The sequence below is a fragment of the Rhinoderma darwinii genome, chromosome 11, assembly GCF_050947455.1.
Source record: "Rhinoderma darwinii isolate aRhiDar2 chromosome 11, aRhiDar2.hap1, whole genome shotgun sequence".
NCBI classification, from domain to species: Eukaryota; Metazoa; Chordata; class Amphibia; order Anura; family Rhinodermatidae; genus Rhinoderma; species Rhinoderma darwinii.
The window spans coordinates 91989858-92006592 of NC_134697.1; the positions used below are offsets into that span (position 1 = coordinate 91989858).

The 16735-nt window shown below is 47.2% G+C and overlaps 1 long non-coding RNA gene across 1 annotated transcript in view; it reads right to left on the minus strand.

Moving 5' to 3' along the window:
- LOC142663390 (uncharacterized) overlaps positions 1-16735 on the minus strand; it is a 221122-nt gene that overhangs the window by 154822 nt on the left and 49565 nt on the right. The window lies entirely within an intron of this gene.

Here is a 16735-nt window from a genome sequence, read left to right on the forward strand (position 1 = left end):
TGTCCTTTGTAGGAGGGTACAGGGACACAATGCCGGTAACATGTCCCTGTTCCTTCATATTACAGGCATTACGTCCCTGTTCCTTCATATTACCGGCATCATGTCCCTGTTCCCTCATCTTACCGGCATTATGTCCCTGTTCCTTCATATTACAGGCATTATGTCCCTGTTCCTTCATATTACCGGCATTATGTCCCTGTTCCTTTATATTACAGGTATTTTGTCCCTGTTTCTTCTTATTACAGGCATTATGTTCCTGTTCCTACATATTACCGGCATTATGTCCCTGTTCCTTCATATTACAGGCATTATGTCCTTGTTCCTTCATATTACAGGCATTATGTCCCTGTTCCTTCATATTACAGGCATTATATCCGTGTCCCTTCATATTACTGGCATTATGTCCCTGTTCCCTCATCTTACCGGCATTTTGTCCCTGTTTCCTCATCTTACAGGCATTATGTCCCTGTTCCCTCATTATGTCCCTTTTCCTTCATACTACAGGCAATATGTCCCTGTTCCTTCATATTACCGGCATTATGTCCCTGTTCATTCATATTACAGGCATTATGTCCCTGTTCCTTCATATTAACGGCATTATGTGCCTGTTCCTTCATATTACCGGCATTATGTCCTTGTTCCTTCCTATTACCGGCATTACGTCCATGTTCCTTCATATTACAGGCATTATGTCCCTGTTCCTTCATATTACCGGCATTATGTCCCTGTTCCTTTATATTACAGGTATTTTGTCCCTGTTTCTTCTTATTACAGGCATTATGTTCCTGTTCCTACATATTACCGGCATTATGTCCCTGTTCCTTCATATTACAGGCATTATGTCCTTGTTCCTTCATATTACAGGCATTATGTCCCTGTTCCTTCATATTACAGGCATTATATCCGTGTCCCTTCATATTACTGGCATTATGTCCCTGTTCCCTCATCTTACCGGCATTTTGTCCCTGTTTCCTCATCTTACAGGCATTATGTCCCTGTTCCTTCATATTACAGGCATTATATCCGTGTCCCTTCATATTACTGGCATTATGTCCCTGTTCCCTCATCTTACCGCCATTTTGTCCCTGTTTCCTCATCTTACAGGCATTATGTCCCTGTTTCTTCTTATTACAGGCATTATGTCCCTGTTCCCACATATTACCGGCATTATGTCCCTGTTCCTTCATATTACAGGCATTATATCCGTGTCCCTTCATATTACCGGCATTATGTCCCTGTCCCCTCATCTTACCGGCATTATGTCCCTGTTCCTTCTTATTACAGGCATTATATCCCTGTTCCTTCATATTACAGGCATTATGTCCCTGTTCCTTCATATTACAGGCATTGCGTCCCTGTTCCTTCATATTACCGCCATTATGTCCCTGTTCCTTCATATTACCGGCATTATGTCCCTGTTCCTTCATATTACCGGAGTTATGTTCTTGTTTGTAGCCTCAAACTCTGGTTGACTGGTTATTGTAATACAAGTGGAGCAGACTCTGGTGTCTCTTCTGTGCCGGGTATTGTAATACAAGTGGAGCAGACTCTGGTGTCTCCTCTGTGCCGGGTATTGTAATACAAGTGGAGCAGACTCTGGTGTCTCCTCTGTGCCGGGTATTATAATACAAGTGGAGCAGACTCTGGTGTCTCCTCTGTGCCGGGTATTGTAAATCAAGTGGAGCAGACTCTGGTGTCACACGACCTATTTTCAGACGTAATTCAGGCGTATTACGCCTCGAATTAAGCCTGAAAAGACGTCTCCATTTCGTCGGCAAACATCTGCCCGTTGCTTGCAATGAGTTTTACGATATTCTGTTCAGACGAGCTGTAATTTTACACGTCGCTGTCAAAAAACGGCACGTAAAAATACGCCCGCGACAAACAAGTGCAGGACACTTCTTGGGACGTTTTTGGAGTCATTATTCATTGACTCCAATGAAGAACAGCTCCAATTACGTCCGTAAAGGACGCCGCGAAAAACGCAAGTACTTGCAATTACGTCTGAAATTCAGGAGCTGTTTTCGCCTGAAAACAGCTCCGTAATTTCAGACGTATTTTGCGTGTGAACATATCCTTATTGTTACACATGATTAGCAGACTGTGGTGTCTCGTCTGTGCTGGTTTGTTGTAGAAGAGTAGCAGCAGACTCTTTGGCGTAACTACAGCAGCTGCTACGGGGCCCGCGGCTTGTGGGGGCCAGTGCCGCCAGCTGACACGCTCCCCCCATATGCTCGGTGGCGCCGCTAGCAGCCATTATGGCTAGTACAGCGGTAGTGCTGCTACTATGGGGCCCACGCCTCCGAGCCTCTAACAAGTATAGGCAGGGCGACACATGCCCTTAGGAGTCGCTACCACCAGAGGGGGCCCCGGTGCTAGCGACAGCCAAATACATGCATTAGCACTGAATGGCCGGGCATGTTTTGTGCCTGACCATTCAGCTGATTGGCTAGCGGTGCATTGACGTCATCACGCCGCTTCCGTGCTTGAAAGGTGCTGATTGACGGGGCAAGTCATTCTGCCCCGCTAATCAGTGTCATTGAACGACGCGTCGTTCAGCTCCTGCAGACCCGCTCAGAAGAGAGCATGTCTGCATTGTCAGCGGACAGGGTGGGAACGGGGTCATGTGAGCATGTAAAGTTTTTTTCTCATAAAACTGTGAGTGGCATTATCTATAGTGGGGGCTCTAGCTACAGGGGGGTCGTCTATATGTGGGCCACTATATACAGGAGGTCTATATGTGGGGATGTGGGCACTATCTACAGGGGAGGGTCTATATGTGGGGATGTGGTGCACTATATACAGGGGTGGTCTATATGTGGGGATGTGGGCCACTATATACAGGGGAGGGTCTATATGTGGGGATGTCGGGCACAATCTACAGGGGGGTCTATATGTGGGGATGTGGTGCACTATATACAGGGGAGGGACTATATGTGGGGATGTGGGCCACTATATACAGTGAAGGAAATAAGTATTTGATCCCTTGCTGATTTTGTAAGTTTGTCCACTGTCAAAGACATGAACAGTCTAGAATTTTTAGGCTAGGTTAATTTTACCAGTGAGAGATAGATTATATTAAAAAAAAACTGAAAATCACATAGTCAAAATTATATATATTTATTTGCATTGTGCACAGAGAAATAAGTATTTGATCCCTTTGGCATACAAGACTTAATACTTGGTGGCAAAACCCTTGTTGGCAAGCACAGCAGTCAGACGTTTTTTGTAGTTGATGATGAGGTTTGCACACATGTTAGATGGAATTTTGGCCCACTCCTCTTTGCAGATCATCTGTAAATCATTAAGATTTCGAGGCTGTCGCTTGGCAACTCGGATCTTCAGCTCCCTCCATAAGTTTTCGATGGGATTAAGGTCTGGAGACTGGCTAGGCCACTCCATGACCTTAATGTGCTTCTTTTTGAGCCACTCCTTTGTTGCCTTGGCTGTATGTTTCGGGTCATTGTCGTGCTGGAAGACCCAGCCACGAGCTATTTTTAATGTCCTGGTGGAGGGAAGGAGGTTGTCACTCAGGATTTGACGGTACATGGCTCCATCCATTCTCCCATTGATGCGGTGAAGTAGTCCTGTGCCCTTAGCAGAGAAACACCCCCAAAACATAATGTTTCCCCCTCCATGCTTGACAGTGGGGACAGTGTTCTTTGGGTCATAGGCAGCATTTGACTTCCTCCAAACACGGCGAGTTGAGTTAATGCCAAAGAGCTCAATTTTAGTCTCATCTGACCACAGCACCTTCTCCCAATCACTCTCAGAATCATCTAGATGTTCATTTGCAAACTTCAGACGGGCCTGTACATGTGCCTTCTTGAGCAGGGGGACCTTGCGGGCACTGCAGGATTTTAATCCATTACGGCGTAATGTGTTACCAATGGTTTTCTTGGTGACTGTGGTCCCAGCTGCCTTGAGATCATTAACAAGTTCCCCCCGTGTAGTTTTCGGCTGAGCTCTCACCTTCCTCAGGATCAAGGATACCCCACGAGGTGAGATTTTGCATGGAGCCCCAGATCGATGTCGATTGACAGTCATTTTGTATGTCTTCCATTTTCTTACTATTGCACCAACAGTTGTCTCCTTCTCACCCAGCGTCTTACTTATGGTTTTGTAGCCCATTCCAGCCTTGTGCAGGTCTATGATCTTGTCCCTGACATCCTTAGAAAGCTCTTTGGTCTTGCCCATGTTGTAGAGGTTAGAGTCAGACTGATTCATTGAGTCTGTGGACAGGACTCTTTTATACAGGTGACCATGTAAGACGGCTGTCTATAATGCAGGCACCAAGTTGATTTGGAGCGTGTAACTGGTCTGGAGGAGGCTGAACTCTTAATGGTTGGTCGGGGGTCACATACTTATTTCTCTGTGCACAATGCAAATAAATATATATCATTTTGACAATGTGATTTTCTTTTTTTTTTTTTTATATAATCTATCTCTCACTGGTAAAATTAACCTAGCCTAAAAATTCTAGACTGTTCATGACTTTGACAGTGGGCAAACTTACAAAATCAGCAAGGGATCAAATACTTATTCCCTTCACTGTATAGGGGGGGTCTATATGTGGGGATGTGGGCCATTATATACAGTATATACAGGGGGTCTATATTTGGGCCACTGTCTACTGAGCTTGGTTCTATTGCTGTATATATATGTACTGAGCTTGGTACTGGTGCTGTATATATGTCAGAGCTTGGTTCTATTGCTGTATATATGTGTACTGAGCTTGGTTCTATTGCTGTATATATGTCGGACTTGGTTCTGGAGCTGTAATTATATAGGATATATTTATAACAAAATGGCAGGGCAGATGGCATTTTTCTCAATTCATTGTATATTTCATGGGAACCTGTCTGATAGTTTTAACCCCTTGAACCGTCACCATGCGGTAATACATGATCTGACAGTATTCCGCTGTATGTTTTTTTCAGATGCAGCAAAATTCTTAAAATCCACTTTTAAAACGACGCACACTATATGCTAATTACTCATTAGAGGGTCATGGGGCGGTGCCGATATCCTCACGAGTCACATAGTCCTGCCTCCAAACCCACCTTTCCATGTTTGAGTGACATCTCCCTGGCTGATACAACTTTCTCGGATGTGCCATTGCCTTCTGGCACTATACACAAGGGGGAGAGCTGTGTGGCACTATGCACAAGGGGGAGAGCTGTGTGGCACTATACACAAGGGGGCTGTGTGGCACTATACACAAGGGGGAGAGCTGTGTGGCACTATACACAAGGGGGAGAGCTGTGTGGCACTATACACAAGGGGGAGAGCTGTGTGGCACTATACACAAGGGGGAGAGCTGTGTGGCACTATACACAAGGGGGAGAGCTGTGTGGCACTATACACAAGGGGGAGAGCTGTGTGGCACTATACACAAGGGGGAGAGCTGTGTGGCACTATACACAAGGGGGGCTGTGTGGCACTATACACAAGGGGGAGAGCTGTGTGGCACTATACACAAGGGGGAGAGCTGTGTGGCACTATACACAAGGGGGAGCTGTGTGGCACTATACACAGAGGGGGCTGTGTGGCACAATACACAAAGGGGGCTGTGTGGCACTATACACAAGGGGGAGAGCTGTGTTGCACTATACACAAGGGGGAGAGCTGTGTGGCACTATACACAAGGGGGAGAGCTGTGTGGCACTATACACAAGGGGGAGCTGTGGCACTATACACAAAGGGGGCTGTGTGGCACTATACACAAAGGGGGCTGTGTGGCACTATACACAAGGGGGGCTGTGTGGCACTATACACATAGGGGGGCTGTGTGGCACTATACACAAGGGGGAGAGCTGTGTGGCACTATACACAAAGGGGGCTGTGTGGCACTATACACAAAGGGGGCTGTGTGGCACTATACACATGAGGGAGCTGTGTGGCACTTTACACATAGGGTGGCTGTGTGGCACTATACACATGGGGGAGAGCTGTGTTGCTCTATACACAAAGGGGGGCTGTGTGGCACTATACACAAGGGGGGTCTGTGTGGCACTTTACACATAGGGTGGCTGTGTGGCACTATACACATGGGGGAACTGTATGCCACTATTTACAAGGGGGAGGGCTGTGGCTCTATCTACAGGGGGCTGAGTGTGGCACAATCTACATGTGTCTGTGTGTGCCACTATCTACTAAGGGGAAGCTGTGCTGCACTTTCTACTAAGGGGGGCTGTGTGGCACTATATACAAGGGAGGGGGCTGTGTGGCACTCTATACAGTGGGGGGTTTATGGCATTCTACAAGGGGGAGGTGGGGGTGCTATCTACAAATAGGGTGACACTGTCTACAGGGGGGATGTATGGCACATTCTACAGGGGCCACTATTTATAAGGGGGGGGGGGCTGCTTGTGGCACCCGAGGGGGGGGCGGCCAAGAGTTTGCTATGGGGCCCAGTCTTTCCTAGTTACGCCCCTGAGCAGACTTTAGTGTCTCGTCTAGCTATATAATGCAAGTGGAACAGCCTCTATAGATGATGCGCTGCAGGAAAAAACGTACAAAATATAATGTAGAGTGCCACGGTGTGGTCACCGCGGGGAACTGTTTACTTTCATGGATGAAGTAATAGCGCCATTATGTGGTCATCGCTGGTATTACTGACTATATTTTACGACCTTATTACTTATGGAAGGCTGCATTGGCTATACGGCGCAGCAGCGCCATCGTGGGGTCAATTCTGGGAAATGCTCACTAAATTCAATGTAATTCAGACAGCCTTAGTCATACGCTAAGCAGCAGCGCCATCGTGTGGTCAATGCTGAGAAATCTCACTAAATTGAATGTAATGCAGGCAGACTAGTAATACACTGTGCAGCAGCGCCATCTTGTGGTCGATGCTGGGAAATGCGCACTATATTCAATGTAATTCATGCAGCCTTAGGGATACGCTGAGTAGCAGCGCCATCGTGTGGTCGATGCTGGGAATTGCGCACTATATTCAATGTAATTCAGGCTGTCTTAGGGATACGCTGAGCAGCAGCGCCATCGTGTGGTCCAAGCTGAGAAATGCTCACTAAATTCAATATAATGCAGGTAGCCCAGTGATACGCTGAGCAGGAGCGCCATCGTGTGGTAAATGCAGGGAAATGCATAATCAATTAAATGTAAGGGTATGTTCACACGGCAGCGTCCGTAACGGCTGAAATTACGGGGCTGTTTTCAGGAGAAAACAGCCCCGTCATTTCAGCCGTAACGGCATGTGCAGGCGCTTGAACGCCGCGTCCATTACGGACGTAACTGGAGCTGGTTTTCCATGGTCTGAAGTGACATGAAACTTCTTTGGCGTGGGCGTCTATTTACGCTCCGTCTTTTGACAGCGACGCGTAAATATACGCCTCGTGTGAACAGACAAACTTCAGCCAATTGCTTTCAATGGGCAGATGTTTGTCAACGCTTTCAAGCCGTAATTTCGGACGTAATTCGGTGGTTAAAACGGCCAAATTACGTCCGTAAATAGGCCGTGTGAACTTACCCTAATTCAGACCGAATTAGTGATACGCTGAGCAGCAGCGCCATCGTGTGGTCAATGCTGTGAAATGCTCACTAAATTCAATGTAATGCAGGCAGCCTAGTGATACAAGGAGCAGCAGCGCGCCATCGTGTGGTCACCGCAGGGAACTTTTTACTTTCAAATTATTCCGATATTGTATATATTAATGAATAATATAGCAATACTGCAGGGAATTTATAGACCTAGTTTTATATGATGCAGACAGCACAAAAGATGTGCAGTAGCAACAGCGGCCTCGTGTGGTCACTGTGGCAACTGTCTTGGTAGGCCATCTGAGTACCCGGAGAAAAATGACTGGAACACACAAACAGGAAGTGACGTTTATGACTTCTGGGTGAAGCGAGGCAATCATTCAGGTATTTACAGTCAGAATCTTTCCTGTCCGTTTATTAGGTGTCAGTGTGTGACGCATGATGCGCGTAGTATAAACATATTCAGCTTCTTTGTATGTGAGATTTTTACTAAAATGCTGATCAGGCGGATGATGAACGCAATCTGTACTATGGCCACCAGGTGGCGCTGTGACATAGCATTATTATATTAGTACCATTTACATGTTCCAGAATCAAACCTCACACTTTTTGGAGATATAAAACAGATATTTGATCTTTTTTCAGAGCCCCTGTGACACCCCCCTCTCCTATGTAACCGTGTTAACACCAGTGTAGCCACAAGGGTATGTTCACACGAAATTCAGATGTAATTCAGGCGTTTTAGGCTATGTTCACACAGAGGTTTTTTTCCGGAAACCGCGCCAAAAAACTTGTCAAAAACGGCTCGAAAATGCCTCCCATTGAATGCCCTATTTTTGGGCGTTTACGCCTCTGACCTCCCATTGACTTCAATGGGAGGCAGAGAAAGCGTATTTCGCGGCGTTATATGCCTGCGGCGCTCAATGGCTGCGGGCGAAAAATGCTGCGAAAATCGGCGTGCAGGGAGAGGTAAATCTGCCTCAAACTTCCAAACGGAATTTTGAGGCAGAAATTCCGCCTGCAAAAAACTCTGTGTGAACCCAGCCTTACGCCTCGATTTACGCCTGAAAAACCGGCTCCATTACGCCTACAAACATCTGCCCGTTGCTTGCAATGGGTTTTACGATGTTCTGTTCAGACAAGGTGCAATTTTACGCGTCACTGTCAAAATACGGCGCTTAAAATGACGGCTCGTCAAAAGAAGTGCAGGTCACTTCTTGGGACGTTTTTGGAGCCGTTTTTCATTGACTCTATTGAAAACAGCTCCAAGAACGTCCACAAAAACACAGCGAAAAACGCGAGTGGCTCAAAAAACGTCTGAAAATCAAGAGCTATTTTCCCTTGAAAACTGCTCCTGATTTTCAGACGTTTTTTAAGCTTTTTTCGCTAGAGTCAATGAAAAACGGCTCCAAAAATGTCCCAAGAAGTGACATGCACTTCTTTTTCGCGACCGTTATTGTACGCGTAAAAAAACGCTCTGTCGGAAGAGAACGCCGTCTTGAAATCAATGTTTCTACTTCCGATCCTCCGGCCAAAAATAGACCGTATGAACATACCCTAAGGGTATGTTCACACGACAGCGCAAAATACGTATGAAATTACGGTGCTGTTTTCAGAAGAAAACAGCTCCTGAATTTCAGACGTTTTTGCATGAACTCGCATTTTTCGCGGCGTCTTTTACGGACGTAATTGGAGCTATTCTTCATTGGAGGAAAAACGGCTCCAAATACGTCCGAAGAAGTGTCCTGCACTTCTTTGACGCGGGCGTAATTTTACGCGCCGTCTTTTGACAGCGACGCGTAAAAATACACCTCGTGGAAACAGAACATCGTAAAACCCATTCCAGGCAATGGGCAGATGTTTGCCGACGTATTGGAGCCGTCTTTTCAGGCGTAATTCGAGGCGTATAACGCCTCCATTACGTCTGAAAATAGGTCATGTGCACATACCCTTACGGTGACGGTCACAGTGCCCACATGACAGCAACAGTCAAGGGCCCCCAGAACAGTGACAGCCATAGTGCTCCCATAACATTGACTGTTGCTGTTATGTGGGCACTGTGAGGCTGGATTCACATGAGCACATTACGTCCGTAATGGACGGAACGTAATTCGGGCGCTAATCCCGGACCGAACACACTGCAGGGAGCCGGGCTCCTAGCATCATAGTTATGTACGATGCTAGGAGTTCCTGCCTCTCCGTGGAACTACTGTCCCGTACTGAAAACATGATCACAGTACGGGACAGTTGTCCCGCAGCGAGGCAGGGACTCCTAGCGTTGTACATAACTATGATGCTAGGAGCCCGGCTCCCTGCAGTGAGTTCGGTCCGGGATTAGTGGCCGAAATACGTTCCGTCCATTACGGACGTAATGTTCTCGAGTGAATCCAGCCTGACTGTTACTGTTATGGGAGCACTATGGCTGTCACTGTTCTGGGGAGAGTTGGTTGTCCCTCTTATGGAGGACTTTGACTGTTGCTGTTATGTGGGCACTGTGACTGTTACTGTTATGGGAGCACTATGGCTGTCACTGTTCTGGGGGAGAGTTGGTTGTCCCTGTTATGGAGGACTTTGACTGTTGCTGTTATGTGGGCACTGTAACTGTCAAAGTCCTCCATAACAGGGACAACCGACTCTCCCCCAGGAAAGTGACAGCCATAGTGCTCCCCTAACAGTGACAGTCACAGTGCCCACATAACAGCAACAGTCAAAGACCCCCATAACAGTTGATTAACAGCTGATGGCCACTGTTATATTGTTTGAATATATCAATTGCATCATCATCAGTTTTTTTTTTGTCTCAAGTGATTACAACTGATGCAAAAACCGATTCAAAAATGTATCAGTTGCATCAGAATTTTTCACAATTTTTACTACAAAACCATCAGTTGTCGTTAGTTGTCATCCGTTTTTAACATCAGTTTTTACCACAATGGTCCACCAAAAAGGTTGTCTAGGGTCTGAAAATGTCACACCCAACCTGTAGATAATGCCACAGTGCTCTCTGTATATAATGCCACACCCCCCCTGTAGATAATGCCACACAACGCCCACTGTAGATTGTGCCACACAGCGCCCCCCTGTAGATAGCACCGGATACATATAGCACTACCCCCCTTCTCCTGTAGATAGCGCCACTCAAGTTCCCTCTAGCATACATGGACAGTGGCGTCAGGGGTTACTCCCTAAACGGAATCCCCGGCCGCAGCATTACCAATGCTGTGGCCGGGGATTGCCTCAAGAAGGACCCCCTGACGCCACTGTCCATATATGGACAGTGACGTCAGTGTCTACTCCTTGAGTGGAATCCCCTTGCCGACTCTTACGTCAGGGATCTCTTACTGGAGCGGAATCCCTGGCCAATGTCCAAATATGGACATTAACCTCAGGGGTTTCCTCTTGGAGCCAAGATCATCGGCAACGGGGATTCCGGCCAATCAGTAGCCACTGACGTCACTGTCCATATATGGACAGTGACGTCAAGGGCTTCCCCGTAGGTAGCGCTGTGGCCAGAGAGTCCTCAGCAAGCGGAGGAGCTCCCTCTGCTTCTCCGCTCTGAACTAATTCTGAAGCAGGGAGCTGATGGTTCCCTTCTTCAGAATTGGGTTCAACTCTATCTGCGTCCTGAGGATGCAGATACAGTTGACAGCGGGACATACCCCCGGCCACCTTTCCGCCGGGTGCTGCTGGTAGGTGGATGCGGCAGCACCTGGTGTTCATCAGGCCACTGTTAAAATAGATAGGATACGGCGCCGGACATCCTGGGAGCCAGACCAAAAAACACTGCAGGTAACGTTTTTGGATCCTGGTTCCTGCACTGGTCTATCATTGTACGGAGCCTCAACTGATGTTCCCTGTGCCAGGACAGATCACATAGAAAGCTATGGGATCCGTTCTAGCATCAGTTTCACTCCGGCTGTTCTGCAACACGCCGGAGGGAAACTGACAGGAGCAACGGTCATATGTGAACGGCCCCTAATCTGGCATTGATAACAAATATTTGGTGAAAGTTTTTGGTGGATTGTCAGGATTTTCTCGGCACAGCGTCAGTTCTGAGCATGTCGAAGGTATCAGTGTCTGGAGAGGAGCTGGGTCAGGTGAGATGTGGACACTTCAGTTCAGGCATTATAATGACCGACAACATTATAACCTCTGACAAGGACATTACCTGACTGGACCATAAAGTTGACTTGTTTGCAGAACGTTGAGTTGGCTCCATTTTTGGTCAGAGATCTTCAAGTGTAATACTGGAAGGTTCCCACGGCTAAAGAGAGTTCAGTGCTCCAGAATTAAAGGGGTTGTCCGGGCAGGGGGCGGTTTTTCATACTGATGACCTTTCCACAGGATAGGTCATCGGTATATCATTGATGGGGGTCCGTTCCGGAAGCAGATGGCTCACAGTATAGCGGCCGTGAATGTGACTAGAGCTGCAGTTCTGCAGCACGGCCGCTATACAGTGTATGAAGCACTGCATACCCAGCATAACATCCGGTGCCCGGAGGCAGCCCGAACAGCTGATCGGTGTGGGGTCCGGGTGTCATATTTCACCACTTATTACATTACCGGGTACATATCACAATGTAATGACCATTACTCACCGTCTGCTGGAAGTTGACATGGCCATAACCAAGAGACCATCTTTTGATCATGTTCCTGCAGACACGTATAGACAGCTCAGGCCCATCTGGACTAAACTTCTGATAGATAGAGGAAGGCCATAGGATATTGGCTGTTACTGTGCGGATCTCCACTGAAGAAGTAACGGAATATTATCATCACACAAAGTGATGGCATATCGTTGGGTTATGCCATCATTTTGCGATCGGTAGAAATTTTACTGCCATATGAACCCTCGCTCTCGATCATTGCCCTCTTGCGGCTTTAACAGTCTCTACTCTTCTGGGAAGGCTTGCTACAAGATTTTGGAGTGTGACTTCACAGATGCTTTTTTTTGGCTGAATGGGCACAAATTCCCACAGACAAGCACTGATGTTGGATCAGTAGGTTTTGCTCGCAACCCGAGTTATAATTCATCCCAAAGGTGTTGGATGGTCCTTTGTGCAGGCCACACGAGTCCCTACACAACAAACTCATCAAACCATGTCTTTATGGACCTTGCTTACAGGGGCGCAGTCATGCTGGGACAGGAAAGGTCCTTCCCCAAACTGTTCCCACAATTGTCCAAAATGTCTTCCTATGTGGAAGCCACTGGCGTAGCTATAGGGGTCGCAGCGGTCGCAATTGCGACCGGGCCCCGAAGCCAGGGGGGCCCACGGCCCCCCGCACCACATCAATAAAAAGTTACTATAGTAACTCGGGCCGCGGGCCCCTGTTACTATAGTAACATACTTTACTTACCTTCCTGGTTCCGGATGGCAGCGGAGGTCCTGACGTCACAGCGCTATGCACCGCGCACAGCATCGAGACGACAGAACTCCCGCCGCGGCCGAAGAGGAAGGTAAGGTTAGCCCTGACTGGCGGGGACCGACTCCCGGGACCCGCCATTCAGCTGTTTTGAAGGGGCCGCAGCACTCGTACGAGAGCTGCTCCCCTTCATTCCGGTCACACTGTGAATCGGTGTCGGCGATTCACAGTGTGGGCGAGTAGTGTAATGAAGGGGAAGCAGCTCTCGTACGAGTGCTGCGGCCCCCTCAAAACAGCTGATTTGCGGGTCCCGGGCGACACATCAGCTATTGATGGCCTATCCTGTGGATAGGCCATCAATGTTTAGGGACTGCACAACCCCTAAGCCTACGATGTAGCAGGCTTAGGGGACCCATGAGACAGGATCACAGATTGTGTGATCCTGTCTGCTGGGCCCTGTATCTAAGCCAATCACATGGTAGGCTTAGATACATGGCCCATGTGTGATCCTGTCTGCTGGGCCCTATATCTAAGCCAATCACATGGTAGGCTTAGATACATGGCCCATGTGTGATCCTGTCTGCTGGGCCCTATATCTAAGCCAATCACATGGTAGGCTTAGATACATGGCCCATGTGTGATCCTGTCTGCTGGGCCCTGTATCTAAGCCTACCACACTGTAGGTTTAGATACAGGGCCCCAGCACACAGTAATCTTATACTGTATAAGATTACTGTCTGCTGGACCCTGTATCTAAGCCTACATTGTGCTAGGCTTAGATACAGGGTCCCACAGACAGTATCACACATGGGCCCTGTATCTAAGCCTAACACACGTGTTACTAATTATTTTTTGTGTGTTTTCTTACAGGTTCGGTCGTTGGACTACGTCGGATTCCAGGACTACTTCGATGACAGCTTTTTTTTTATTATCAATAAAATGGTTAATGAGGGCTGTGTGGGTTTTTTTTATTTCAATAAAATATTTTTTCTATGTCTTTGTGTTTTTTTTTAAACTATATTACTACTGCCTTAGTAATGGCCGTCGGATGATTGACGACGTCCATTGCTAAGGCGGGGCTTAGTGTTAGCCGGTGCAGCGGCTAACACTAACCCCCTTTATTACCCCGGTACCCACCGCCACCAGGGGTGCTGGGAAGAGCCGGGTACCATCCAGTACTTGACCATCTGTAGTGATGGTCGGCCACTAGGGTGGCCGCAGGCTGGTATTATCAAGAGGGGAAAGGCCAAAAACAGTTGGCCTTCCCACCCTGGTGATGCTAGGCTGCTGCTGCTTTATTGTATCTGGCTGGTTATGAAAAATGGGGGGGACCCCACGTCATTTAAAAAAAATAAAAAAATTGGAAAGAACGATGTGTGGTCCCCCCCAATTTTCATAACCAGCCAGATGCAACACAGCAGCAGCAGGCAGCATTACAAGGGTGGGAAGGGCCACTGTTTTTGGCCTTCCCCAGCCTAATACTACCAGCCTGCGGCCACCCCGGTGCCTGCCCGTCACTACAGATGGTCGGGTACTGGTTCGTACCCGGCTCTTCCCAGTACTCCTGGTTGCGGTGGGTACCGGGGTAATAATGGGGGTTAGTGTAGCCTCTGCACCGGCTAATATTAAGCCCCGCCTTAGTAATGGAGGTTGTTAATCAGCCAGCGGCCATTACTAAGGCGGTGATAATAAAGTTTAAAAAGATACAAGCACATAGAAAAAATATTTTATTGAAATAAAAAAACACAACCCTCATTAACCATTTTATTGAGAATAAAAAAAACGCTGTCAAAGAAGTCCTCGAATCCGAAGTCCAAGAACCGAAACTGTAAAAAAACACAAACACACAAAAATAATCAGTAACACATAAAGAAGCAAAATGATTATTCTTACCTATCCTGGGTCCAGCGCTGGAGCCGCAATGTCAGCGAGCTGGGCCCTGTATCTAATCCAATCATGTGTGATACTGCCTTCTGAGCCACTGTATCTAATCCTATCATGTGTGGTACTGCCTTCTGAGCCACTGTATCTAATCCTATCATGTGTGGTACTGTCTGCTGAGCCACTGTATCTAATCCTATCATGTGTGATACTGTCTGCTGAGCTGTGTATCTAATCCTATCATGTGTGATACTGTCTGCTCAGCCACTGTATCTAATCCTATCATGTGTGATACTGCCTTCTGAGCCACTGTATCTAATCCTATCATGTGTGATACTGTCTGCTGGGCCACTGTATCTAATCCTATCATGTGTGATACTGTCTGCTGAGCCACTGTATCTAATCCTATCCATAGTTTATAGGGTAGTAGTGCTATAGATATGCTATGCTGTCTCCTATACACATATTTTTTTTGGGGCGGACACATATGTATTGGGGCTATATCCCCTGACATTTTAAGCCCTGAGGGTATGTTCACACGGCAGCGTCTGTTACGGCTGAAATTATGGTGCTGTTTTCAGGAGAAAACAGCACCGTAATTTCAGCTGTAATGGCATGTGCAGGCGTCTTTCGCTGCGTCCATTACGGACATAATTGGAGCTGTTTTTCTATGGAGTCCATGGAAAACGGCTCCATTTACGTCTGAAGAAGTGACAGGCACTTCTTTGATGCGGGCGTCTTTTTTACGCGCAGCCTTTTGACAGCGGCGCGTAAAAAAAAAATGACCGTCGGCACAGAACATCGTAAGACCCATTCAAATGAATGGGCAGATGTTTGCCGACAATTTTGAGCCGCATTTTCGGACGTAATTCAATGCTAAAACGCCCGAATTACGTCCGTAAATAGGGTGTGTGAACCCAGCCTTAGTGACGCCCCGGCTGCTAGTGCTGCATTGTTGGGTCACTTAGGAGACCCAGCGATGCAGCTGAAAGCTGCGGACCGTCGGCCATGAGAAGTTTGCGGGGGGGGGGCCCAGTAAGAATTCTTGCATCGGGGCCCAGGAGCCTTTAGCTACGCCCCTGGTGGAAGCATTAACATTACTCTTCAATGGAAATAAGAGATGTAGCCCAAGCCCTAAAAACCATCCCCAGACATTTATCTTTCCTCCCCTAAATTTTACAGTAGACACTATGTATTCCTGTAAGTAACGTTCAGAGGCCCAGATTCACCCATCAGACTACCAGATAACAAGACGTCATCACTCTAGAGAACGACGTGCTTTACACCTCTCCAGCTGACGCCTGGCATTGTGCATGGGGATCTAAGGAAATCCATTTCATGAAGCTCCTGACACACAGTTCTTGTTCTGCGCCACGTTTAAAGCCACTGATCTCTTCAGTACGACCCATACTACTAGCAATGTTTCTCTGGAGATTGCATGGCTGTGGGCTTGATTTTATGCACCTGTTTGCAATGCGTGAAGCTGAAACAGCTCAATGCGTGAAGCTCAATAATTAGGGGGGGTGTTTACGTACTTTTATCCATATAGTATTGTCTCTCACCTCCCACATGCTGTATTTTCTCCTTACTGTCAAGAGACACGGAACTAAAAATTAAAAAAGAGCTCCAGTGGAAGCACAACTTTCCATGTCTGCACCCCTCACCTGACTGTATATATCTCTCTACACTTCTTTTATGTATACTGTACTTACTTTTTGAACTCCTGCCTTGTCCGTGCTTTAAAAGAAGCCTCCGTCTTGATTCTTAGATTTCCCCAGCTTTCTCTTCCTCTCTGCTTTGCTATCAATCACATGACCAGCTAAAGACCATATAATTTCTTTATGCTGGGGGACACTGTGATTATTATTCTCTCTATATTCTTCTAAATAAGCTGAGAACCCATAAGTATACAGACAGGGAGGCTGCACTATATTCTTCTACACCTGTGTGACAGGAACCTGTCTAAGTATCAGTGGCAGTTGATGAT